At 36.3% G+C, this 12,452-nt stretch overlaps 1 long non-coding RNA gene across 1 annotated transcript in view; it reads right to left on the reverse strand.

Moving 5' to 3' along the window:
• Positions 1–12,452, reverse strand: part of LOC123563045 (uncharacterized) — a 32,251-nt gene that overhangs the window by 8,098 nt on the left and 11,701 nt on the right. The window contains exons 2-6 of the long non-coding RNA XR_008368821.1: positions 10,923–11,050; positions 9,355–9,471; positions 8,813–8,935; positions 7,740–7,877; positions 6,474–6,617 (exon numbers count right to left, since the gene is read on the reverse strand). This is a non-coding gene — a long non-coding RNA (uncharacterized LOC123563045). The remainder of the gene's footprint in view (positions 1–6,473; positions 6,618–7,739; positions 7,878–8,812; positions 8,936–9,354; positions 9,472–10,922; positions 11,051–12,452) is intronic.

Raw genomic sequence — 12,452 nt, forward strand, 5'->3', positions numbered from 1 at the left:
CATTTTGACCAATTTTCATGCAGATCCCATGAAAAATATGACCTCTAGAAAAGTCACAAGGATTTTCTATTATTTGACCTACTGACCTAGTTTTTGACCGCACATGACCCAGTTTCGAACTTGGCCTAGACATCATCAAGATGAACATTCTCACCAATTTTCATAAAGATCCCACAAAAAATGTGACCTCTAGAGTGGTCACAAGCAAAAGTTTACGGACGGACGGACGCACGCACGGACGCTGCACCATCACAAAAGCTCACCTTGTCACTTTGTGACAGGTGTGCTAAAAAGTTACAATGTAAGATTTTTAAAGTTACAACTAAGGAAAGAAGAAAACAAATCCCCCCAAAAAATTCCAAGTCCACACAAAAATTATTACCAGGTAGAGACAGGTCAAAATACACCTCAAAACTGGATGTAGCATGCATGTTGTACTACATAAAAATGGTCTCGATTTTTCCCTATGACTAGCAATGAAACAAGAGCAGTCGGAGGACAGCAATGCTCGACTATTCAACAGCCTTGTCGCTTGAATGAATACGAAAGTCGAAAAAGGGGCATAATTTAGTAAAAAAGTAAAATAGGGTTATGGAACTGCATAGTGCTTATCAGCTCATGACAGTGGACAAGTGTATGAAGTTTCAATCCATTCCCATTAGTGGGCACTGAGATACCAGCTTACATAATAAGAATTTAACCCAAAACTCCTAAGTTGAAAAAGGGGCATAATTTTGTAAAATGCGAAGTTGAGTTATTGACCCTTTGCACTGCATGTCATATCATGACAGTGAACTAGTGTGTGAAGTTTCATTCCTTTCTCATTAGTGGATAATGAGATACCAGCTTACATACAACACCTTAACCAAAAATTTCTATGTTGAAAAAGGGGCATAATTTTGAAAAAAAAAAGTTATGGGACCTGCTTTGTGCATGTCAGATCATGACAGTGAACAAGTGTGTGAAGTTTCAATCCATTCCCATTAGTGAGTACTGAGATACCAGCTTACATACAAACCTTAACCAAAAGTCGAAAAAGGGGCATAATTTTGTAAAAAAGCAAAATAGAGTTATGGAACCTGTGCAATGTAAGTCAGTTTATCACAGTAATTAAGTGTGTGAAGTTTCAATCCATTCCCACAAGTGGTTACTGAGATACCAGTTTACATAAAAAACCTTAACCAAATCGGGAAGCCGACGCTGACGCCCACGCATGGGCGAGTCCAATAGCTCTACTATTCCATGAATAGTAGAGCTAAAAATTACAATATAAGCTATTTATAGTAACAACAAGAGCGCCGCCAAGCGGGGCAATATACGCCCGAAGGCTTATATCATAGGATTGGAGCAAAATTTTAAAAACTTGACTGTTGTAGCCCCAAAGGACCGGAACAACAAAAGGAAAACTTCAAAAAACAAATCTAAGTCCACAAAAAAAAATCAAAGTCTACAAAAAAATCCTTACCAGGTATAGGTATGTAAAAATACACCTTAAAATTGGAGGTACCATCCATGTTGTACCACAGAAAAGTGGTCTCGGTTTTTCCCTTCGGCCAGTAATAAAAAAGTTTCAAAATAAGCTATTTATAGTAACATAAAAGGGAAGTAATTCAAAAAAAAAATTATTGTAAGTACAAAAAAGAGATCTGCCAAATAAAAACAAAACCACTGCAATGCAGAGCAATATACACAAAGCAGTCATATATGACCTTTGACCCTTAAGTGTGACCTTGACCTTGAAGCGAGTTATCCGGAACATGCGCTCTGCACATCGTTACAATGTGGTGAACATTTCTGCCAAGTTTCTTTGAAATCCTTCCAGCAGTTCAAGAGTTACAGAGCGGACACGAAACAAACTGATATGACTTTTGACCCCTAAGTGTGACCTTGACCTTGAAGCAAGTCATCCGGAACATGCGCTCTGCACGTCGTCTTGGTGTGGCGAACATTTGTGTCAAGTTTCTTTGAAATCCTTCAAGGGGTTCAAGAGTTACAGAGCGGACACGAAACAAACTGATATGACCTTTGACTCCTAAGTGTGACCTTGACCTTGAAGTGAGACATCCAAAACATGCAGTCTGCACATCGTCTCGGTGTGATGAACATTTGTGTAAAGTTTCCTTGAAATCCTTCAAGGGGTTCAAGAGTTACAGAGCGGACACGAAATTGCTAACGGACAGACGGACACCAGCATCATAACATAATACGTCCCTTCGGGCGTATAATAAAGGGAAATAGTTCTAAAGGGACCTGCGCATGACACTCCGTTCCATGATGGTGTACAATTGTGCCAAGTAACATCAAAATCCCTCCATGCATGAAGAAGAAATGCTCCGGACAAAGTCATTCTTGTATCTGACATTTGGCCTCTAAATGTGACCTTGACCTTAGACCTAGGGACCTGGTACTTGTGCATTACTCCGTCTTGTGGTAGTGAACACTTATGCCAAGTTATATCAAAATACCTTCATGCATGAAGAAGTGTTCTGGAAAAAGTTTTCATTCTTGTATCCTTTGACCTCTTAGTGTGACCTTGACCTTAGACTTAGGGACCTGGTTCTTGCGCATGACACTCTGTCTCATGATGGTGAAAAATTGTGCCAAGTCTCATCAAAATCCCTTCATGCATGATGAAGTTATGCTCTGGACAAAGTCTGCGGACTCCGCACATGCCAGGGGCATTCCCATAATACGACCCGTTTTTCAAACAGGCGTATAAAAAAGGGATCTGCCAAATAAAAACAAGAGACCCGCATTAAAGAGCAATATAAACACGAAACAAAGTCATATGACCTTTGACCGCTAAGTGTGACCTTGACCTTGACGTGCTCTGCACGTCGTCTCGATGTGGTGAACATTTGTGCAAAGCTCCTTTAAAATCTTTCAAGCAGTTCAGGAGTTACAGAGCGGACAGGAAACAAAGCCATATGACATTTGACCCTTAAGTGTGACCTTGACCTTGAAGCCAGCCATCCGAAATATGCGCTCTGCACGATGTCTTGATGTGGTGAACATCTGTGCCAAGTATGTTCGAAATTCTTCGAGGGGTTCAAAAGTTACAGAACAGACAGACACGAAATTGCTAACGGAGAGACCGACGGACGGACACCAGTGGTATAACAAAATACTTCCCTTTTGACGTATAACAAATCAAGAGCCATAAACCAAATGAAATCCACAGAACCAGAAAATGCCAACAATATGCAAGGCTTGGCAAGGAGGACTCCTGTAAGATTTGGTAGAAGTCTGCCCAACAATATAAGAGAAACTGCAAAAATATTATAAATTTGAGGAATCAAGGGCAGTAACTCTGATGAAAATCACAGCACAAGAAGACGCTAATGATATGCACAACTAGGCATGGAAGTGACCATTTTACCGAAGTCTGGTGTAAATCAGTTTGCCAGCCTGTTTGTGTCAGAGGAGTTGTGCGGATAAATTTTGTGACAGACAGACTGACAGCACAAAATGAATATGTTTCTGCCACTACATGTAGGAGACATTATTCCAATAAAACTAAGTAAAAGTAACTATCTAAAATAACGGTTCTCTGGTGACCAACAAACTCCTACAGTCCATAAAGTCTTTAGTATTCATTACTTTTATTCACTTTCAGGAATTGTTTATAATGTTGTGTCGTGTCTGTGCAGTGTTATTGTTTACTTATGTCATTTTCTCTATACATGTATCTAAACTCTAAATGTATACATTCTTGAAAACTTTAAACTTTGTAACTGTATACATTTTAATATAGAGGCTCAAAGGGCTGAACCCGGCAAACCAAACTGTGTAGCTTCTTGAAATAAAGTCATTGTTGTCCTTGCTATTTTGAATTTCGTTCAGCAGTTTCTGAAGAGAAGATTTCTAAATTTCCCTACACAGTCATATAAAGAAACCTAACAAATTAATACGGCCAAAATGGTTTTAATAAAGAATCACCAATAGAAAATTGCAGTGTAATTATTTTGAAATTAAACAAGTACTTTTGAATGTTTTCGTTATAGCTATGTAGGTAAAACTTGCCCCGCCCATGGCAGTCTTATCTTAAAAAAAAAAAAACAAGGAATTTCGCTGTAAAATTATTTTCAGAGCCAGAAGTTTGAGAAGAGAAGATTTTTAAAGTTTCAATATAGCCATATAGACAAAATTAGCCATTGCGCTCTGGCAGCCATGTTTTACTTTGACAAAACAACTTGGCTTGAAGAAATATTTTACAAACTCACCAAAATTAATGTACGTTGCTGCCAAATTATTCTGAAAATGAGTCAGAAGTTTCGGAGAAGATAATTAAGTTTAGTTAAGTCTACTTAAGTCCATATAGAGAAAACTAGTCATGACCCAAAGCAGCCATATTTTATTGATACATTGATAAAGCTTGAAGGAATTTGAGTGTGTCATCCAAGAACCAAGAAGAGGAGAAGATTTCAATTATTTGAAGTACAGCCTTTATGAGAAATTAGCCACACTTAATAACATATATATAGTAACATAAAATAAAGTAACCCCTGGGGCTGGGTCAATTTGACCCTGGGGGGGGTCAAGATATGAATTTTTTTTGTAGAAGTCTACTAGGCAATGTAACATATCAAATATCTAAGATCTAGGCCTTCTGGTTTATTTTTAGCAAATTTATGAAGATTTCCCTATGTATCAATCAAGTAACCCCTGGGGCTGGGTCAATTTTACCCTTTGGGGGATCATGATTTGAACAAAGCTTGTAGAAGTCTACTAATTAATGTAACATATCAAATATCTAAGTCCTAGGCCTTCTGGTTTATTTTTATAAGATTTTTGAAGATTTTCCTATGTAAAATCAAGTAACCTCTGGGGTGGGGTCAATTTTGACCCCGGGGTCATGATTTGAACAAATTTTGTAGAGGTCTACTAGGCAATGCTAAACGTGAAATATCTAAGTCCTAGGCCTACTGGTTTATTTTTAGAAACAATTTGAAAATTTTCCTATGTAAAATCAAGTGACCCCTGGGGCGGGGTCAATTTTGACCCCGAGGTCATGATTTGAACAACTTTAGTAGATAAATTTGGTAGAGGTCCACTAGGCAATGCTTCACAACAAATATCTAAGCTCTAGGGCTTCTGGTTTTTGAGAAGAAGATTTTGAAAGTTTTTCCTTTCTGTTGCCATGGCAATCAGAGTTCTGCATGGAATTCAATTCTTTGAACAATTTTTGTAGAGCTTCACCCAGGGAACATTCAAGTGAAGTTTGGATGAAACTGGCCTAGCAGTTTATGAGGAGATGTCATTTAAAGTAAAAGTTTATGAACAACGGACGGTGACTGATCAGAATAGCTCACCCTGAGCCTTTGGCTCTGGTGAGCTTAAAAGAAGAATTTGAAGGACTTTGGGAAATGGAAAAGTAAGGAAAACTGCTCTGAAATTACTTTAAAACTGGACAAGCAGTTTCAGAAAAGATTTTTCATATTAGAAACACTAGCCTAGCCCTGTATGTGTGTTTTTTTTCTTTTTTTGTTAGTATTTCAAAGTTGAGTCAATGGTTTATTAGAAGAAGATATAAACGCTGTTCCTTTGGGTTGCCATGGCAACTAGAATTCTGTTAGGATAGTCTAAAAATCTGAAATAAGACCTCCTAAGGAACAATCCTGTGAAGTTTGGCTGAAATTGGCATAGTGATTTTGGAGGAGATGGAGGAAATTTGGATGACAGACCACCAATGATCCTAAAAGCTCACTATGAACACTTTGTGCTCAGCTGAACTAAACAAGAGGGTCATGACCCCTGGGGCGGGGTCATGATTTGAACAAATTTTGTAGAGGTCCACTAGGCAATGCTACATGTCAAATATCTAAGCTCAAGCCCTTCTGGTTTATTTTTTAAATATTTTTTGAAGATTTTCCTATAGAAATCAATGTAAAATCAAGTGACCCCTGGGGCGGGGTCAATTTTGACCCCGGGGTCATGATTTGAACAACTTTAGTAGATGTCCACTAGGCAATGCTACAGGTCAAATATCTAAGCTCTAGGGCTTCTGGTTTTTGAGAAGAAGATTTTTAAGGTTTTTCTATGTAAAATCAAGTGACCCCTGGGACGGGGTCAATTTTGACCCCGGGGTCATGATTTGAATAAATTTGGTAGAGGTCCACTAGGCAATGCTTCACAACAAATATCTAAGCTCTAGGGCTTCTGGTTTTTGAGATCTGAAGAAGATTTTTAAAGTTTTTCCTTTCGGTTGCCATGGCAACCAGAGTTCTGCATGGAATTCAATTATTTGAACAATTTTGAAAGGGGGCCACCCAAGGATCATTCCTGTGAAGTTTGGTGTAATTCTGCCCAGTGGTTTTCAAGAAGAAGATTTTTTAGAAATTGTTGACAGACGACGCACGACTGACGACGGGCGATGCACTACCCACGACGGACATCAAGCGGCCACAATAACTCACCTTGTCACTTTGTGACAGGTGAGCTAAAAAGACTTTAAACCAAAGAAGAGAAATTACCTAAAAACCTTTTGATATATGTCTTTATGACTGTGAAAAGTTCTGCCAAATTATTTGAGAATCTATGCATCCATAGCGAATTTGTCACCTGGACAGACATGTGATAGCCTGACAAACTGGTACACACGTCACTGTCCTATAGACCTGTAAAAATATATGGTACGTACGGTAGTGGTAAACTGGTATGAAAATATAATAGCTTGAGTCTGTGTAAAAAGTATCAAGTAATAAGAGAGGCAAATATAAAGTGTATCGAAACACTATATAACTATATTTCTAGGCAAAAAGGGAGCATAATTCATAAAATATTGGTGCAGGAGTTATGCACCTTGTGTCATATGATGAGGGTGACGATGTGGAACAACCACTTCATGTTTGAATCAAATGCATTTCGTAATAAATGAGATATAGTGAAAATGCATCAAAATTAACCTTAAATTCTAAGTAAAAGGGGGCATAATTCATAAAACATTGGTGCCAGAGTTATGCACCTTGTGTCATATGATGTGGGTGATGATGTTGAACAACAACTTCAAGCATGAATCAAATCCATTCAGTAATAACAGAGATAGAGTGAAAGTGCAGCACAACTTTAACCTGATATTCTAAGTTAAAAGGGGGAATAATTCATGAAACATTTGTGCCAGTTAAGCACCTTGTTGTGGGTGATGATGTTGAACAGCTATTTCAAGTCTGAATCAAATCCATTCAGTAATATAACAGAGGTAGAGTGAAAGAGCATCAAAACTTTAAACTGAAAATCTAAGTGAAAAGGGGGATAAATCATGAAATATTGGTGCAAGAGTTATGGCCCTTATGTCAGATGATGTGGGTGATGATGAGGAATAACCATTTTAAGTTTGAATCAAATCCATCAAGTAATTACAGAGACATGATGAAAAAAGAGGAAGTGTTAAAAAACTTTAACCAAGGTGGGGACGCGGAAAGACGCCGACGCCAGGTCGAGTAGGATAGCTCTCCTTATACTTCGTATAGTCGAGCTAAAATACTAATGTAGTTCATACTCAATCCAGAACTAGAAAACTGATGAGATTCTGAAAGTGACAATTTCTATGAAATTAAGAGCATTTAGTATGTATTTTTTAAATTGAGTTAGCTCCCTTCAATTGTAAAATTTGCTATATAGAAGATAAGACATTTTTTGCTGCTTTTTTTTTAAAGTAATGGTAACTGTTTTTGCTCTTGTGTAACTCTAAATGCAGTTTGTAGGTGATGAATTATTTTTAATAGAAATTATCTGGTTACTTATTAGATATTTCTATGACTGCCATGAAATCCAAATTTCCACCATGGTTCCCCCATACACCATATAGAACAAAGAACTGCATCTCTTCAATTCTGAATTGAAAGTCTGTAGCCATTCTGCTTTTCTGTTACTTCGCACTACAAAAGAAGATACAGTTTTCAAAGTGTTTGGGAAATATAAAGAAATATAAAATGCACATAATGAATTATGAGAAACAATTTTACAATTTAATGATAATCACCTAAAACTCCAAACATGTAGCTAAAAACTAGGCTCGAGGTTTCCTATTACGAAATTTCATGAAATGTTATTTAGAAGTGAATCTATGTCTCTAAGGAAAAGGTTTAGACTAAATAAGAAAAAAAAACTAACATAATTGGCCTTCAAAATTTATGTCTCTTTGATTTTCATTGAAATTAATTTCCCTGATATTATGCATATCTGAGTAATTTCAAAATCAATGCATGTAATGCAAAGCTGACCAGAAGAAAAAAGGAATATGTTTACAGACAGGCCTTAATTTTTACCCTGCTATATTTCTATAATGCACTTTTCCATCTTTCAATTCTAACAGTACCATTAACTGTTAAAATGAGTGTTTACACAAAAGATACTGACTGAATGGCGAACAAAGTATATCTTGATCAGACTGCACAGATGGCGTAGGCTAATCATGATTTACACTGGTTGCAAAGGCAGAATTAATTTTGTCCAAAATTATTAGGGTTAAGGGACCAATGATAGAAAGGGGAAGAAACAGAAAATATTAGGTATGAATCAAATCTTACCCATCAAAGATTTTAAACAGATTGGTGTAGTATATACACTCGAACGGAAACTTATAACCTTGATTTGTTTCTTAACAGTGTTAGTGAACATTTGTGTAAAAACAAACCCTGTGATTTACCAAAATACAGTAATGCAATGCGATTTGTGTGTTGCTTTTTTTAATTGAGTTACCTCCCTTCAACTATAAAATTAAAGAAAATCTGAATGTATGATTGTGTTAAGTGTTAGAAGCGCAACTGGAAGTACAGGAAAATAATTCTAGATACAAATTGTGTTTATTTACTAAATCATTTCATGTCTGCCATCCACAATGTTTCCCATATACACCATGCTGAACAAAGACATGCATCTCTTCATTTCTAAATATCATGGTTTGTAGCTATTCTGCTTTCCTGTAACTTCACACCTACAAAAGAAGTGGAATTCTATGAAAACATTTTGTAAATCCATCAAAGTTCTCAAGATGCACATTCAAAAAGTTAGTGCACAAATTTTATGAAAATCATCAACTTCAGTTAGACTGACTGGCAGACATTCTATCAGCAAACGTGTGTAAAAGATTATAATAAGCACTATACATGACATTATATACTTTAATTTCAAATGTATCTTCAATAAATGTAAGGTTATATGACAATGGTAAAATCATTCAAGTAGATTTAAACAGTATTCTTTCATCACAGAAAAAAAGGTTTGTAGTGTGTGTTTGTAGTGTGTGGAAAGAGTCTGAAGACAAACTACATGTAATATCAAGAGGGACGACAAACTTAGGGTCCTTGGTCCAATGCTGTTTTCACATATGGCTACATGTAAATATCAATCTACCTTATAAATCCAAAACTCCACCATGGTTCCATCATTCGCCATATAGATTAAAGACCTGCATCTCTTCAGTTCTGAAGTTAATGGTCTCTAGCCATTCTGTGTTACTGTTACTTCACACTACAAAAAGAAATATAAAGTGCATAGACATATTACATGCACATATACCACACAAAATATCAAGTGAAGGTACTTTTTTGTCAAATAGCAGTAATTGTAGAAAAAAAATCGCTAATTAATAGATCCTAATTTATTTCCATTTTTCGCACAATTGAACATAACAGAGAGCCAAATGGGCATTATTTTACTTTTCATAAAATACTGGTAAGACATTTTTTATGCTTATACTTGCATGTCTTCCGGTTGTTTACTTGAAAACGAAAGTAGGGTGTTTATTCTGTAGACTGTTTTCTGAAAAACTGCAATATGATGGTATCTGTCATAATCTGAATCCAGATGACTTGCATTTCACTGCATACTATTCAACACCACTTTTTCTTTTCATTTTCTTGAAGCAAATGTATGGATATCTTATGGGAAACAGGTCTATGACAGAATGAATATTCAGAAACTGTATCAAAATTGATTTGAAGTAGCTGAATTTTATATCAAACTTGGAACCTTTAAGTGTTCTTTCTTTAAATTGAGTTACCTCCCTTCCATTGTACTTTTTTTTATTTTTAGAAGAAACAAGAGCTGTCTCCATAGGATGACACATGCCCCCGATGGCACTTTGAATGAATAGTTATGGCCAATGTTAGAGTTTAGGACCTTTGACCTATGGACCTGGGTCTTGCGCACGACACGTCGTCTTACTGTGGTACACATCCATGCCCAATATTTTTAAAATCCAAGCATGAATGACAAAGATATGGACCGGACACGCCCATCAATGCACTATGTTGAAATATGACCTTTAACGTCTAAGTGTGACCTTGACCTTTGAGCTACGGACCTGGGTCTTGCGCACGACACGTCGTCTTACTGTGGTACACATTTATGCCAAGTTATTTGAAAATCCATCCATGGATGACAAAGATATGGACCGGACACGAATGCACTATCATGAAAAATGACCTTTAACGTCTAAGTGTGACCTTGACCTTTGAGCTACGGACCTGGGTCTTGCACGCGACACGTCGTCTTACTGTGGTACACATTCATGCCAAGTTATTTGAAAATCCATCCATGGATGACAAAGATATGGACCGGACACGCCCAACTATCATGAAAAATGACCTTTAACGTCTAAGTGTGATCTTGACCTTTGAGCTACGGAACTGGGTCTTTCGCCCGACACGTCGTCTTACTGTGGTACACATTCATGCCAAGTTATTTGAAAATCCATCCATCGATGACAAAGATATGGACCGGACACGAAAATTGCGGACAGACTGACAGACCGACAGACCGACAGACTGACAGACCGACAGACTGACAAACGGTTCAAAAACTATATGCCTCCCTTCGGGGGCATAAAAATCGTTTCAACTGTATTCAGCTTTTCTATAACTCAGAGTGCAGCAGCTGAATTGGAGGAAAATTGTTCTAAATGTAAATAATCTTCTTACTTATCTTACTTGCTTCCTGTCCGCTATGTTTCCCACATACACCATGTTATACATTTACATCTGCATATTTTCATTTCTCAATTCATGGTCTGTAGCTATTCTGCTTTACTGTCACTTCACACATGGCACTGCAAAAGAATTTTAGTTTGTTTTAGGCTGAATGCTGTTTTTCAAAAATATTTCAATTGTGTACTGGCAGGCAGTTAACAGCTAAAACCTGTTCTCCACAAGTAACTGCTAATTCCTTAAAGGTACATATAAATAATGTCTTTCATCAAATTGTCACGAATAATATGTACTTGAATTGTAATAAGGAAAGAAGTTTATGAATTTTTCATCTAACATTCATCTTTCATCTAACATTTTTCAAATTGCAAAACTAAACACCGCACTTTAACAATTTAAATGGTTCTCTTTTAATTTTTCGCAAAAACAAAGTTGGCTGCGGGCCTAATAAAGATGCTACAAATCAAGTTTGATTAGAATACACGAGAAAAAATCAATTAAAGGATTTTTTTATTTATTATTTTTATTTATTTCTAAAATAGGCCAACTGATCCCGCTTTAACAAATGCATATTCGCTATTCATGAATCTTTGGACAATGACGTCACACCTATAAAAAAGTGAAGGTCAAGCAAAACATACAATTGTAATTATTTCAATATTTCTGTTTCATAAACAAAGTTTGACCGTAGTCATATCACATAGATAAATTGTATGCAGCGTACCTTCATTTCAGTGTAATGAGATTCAGTCATTATATAGCATATATATAATGAAACAGATTTCAACTGAGTTCAATATTTGCATACCATACTAAAGAAAAATATTCATATATAATAAATCAGTTAAATAATTTATAACAAATATATCAAAGCAAACAAGTACTCATTTTAATATGCAATCTGAATAAGTCACAAAAGCAAGACACCTTTTCATACACAGACGACAATTGTAACAAGGAAAATCTTTTAAAAAGCACTTCTCTACATAAAAGACTCTTATCACAACCTTATTCATGTGATAAGCAGACCGTATTCACCTCTTTCTTTAATTTGATATATGTTGGTATTTGAACAGGTTTTTATCTTATTTATTAAACTTACTTATCATTTTGAGATATATCAATATTCTTGCTAAATATACTGAGCCAAAGTTAGCTTTAAAACTGTGAACAGCTTCGTTTAGGATAAACGCTTTGTCTACATTTCACTCAGCGTAGCACAATCAACAGAGTGAAAGAAATTGACACTCTCGTCCAATCAGACAGAGTGTTGCACAAATCTTCCATTTTGATAAATTATCTATAATGCGTTATCAAGTAGTTTGATTTGCAAACTGAAGTCACTTGGCATAAGTAACGAAAACGAATTTAGACGGCGTCGCCGAAAAAGAAATTACAAGCAATTTACTAGTGATTACCATAGTCTCCTTGCAGCTTTCTCCCTTTCAAAAATGAGAGCTTTTTAGATTTGTTTGTTTTTGGGGGGTTTAATGCCCTTTTTCAACAGAATTTCAGTTATGTAAC

Source organism: Mercenaria mercenaria, unplaced genomic scaffold, assembly GCF_021730395.1.
Source record: "Mercenaria mercenaria strain notata unplaced genomic scaffold, MADL_Memer_1 contig_1221, whole genome shotgun sequence".
NCBI lineage: Eukaryota > Metazoa > Mollusca > Bivalvia > Venerida > Veneridae > Mercenaria > Mercenaria mercenaria.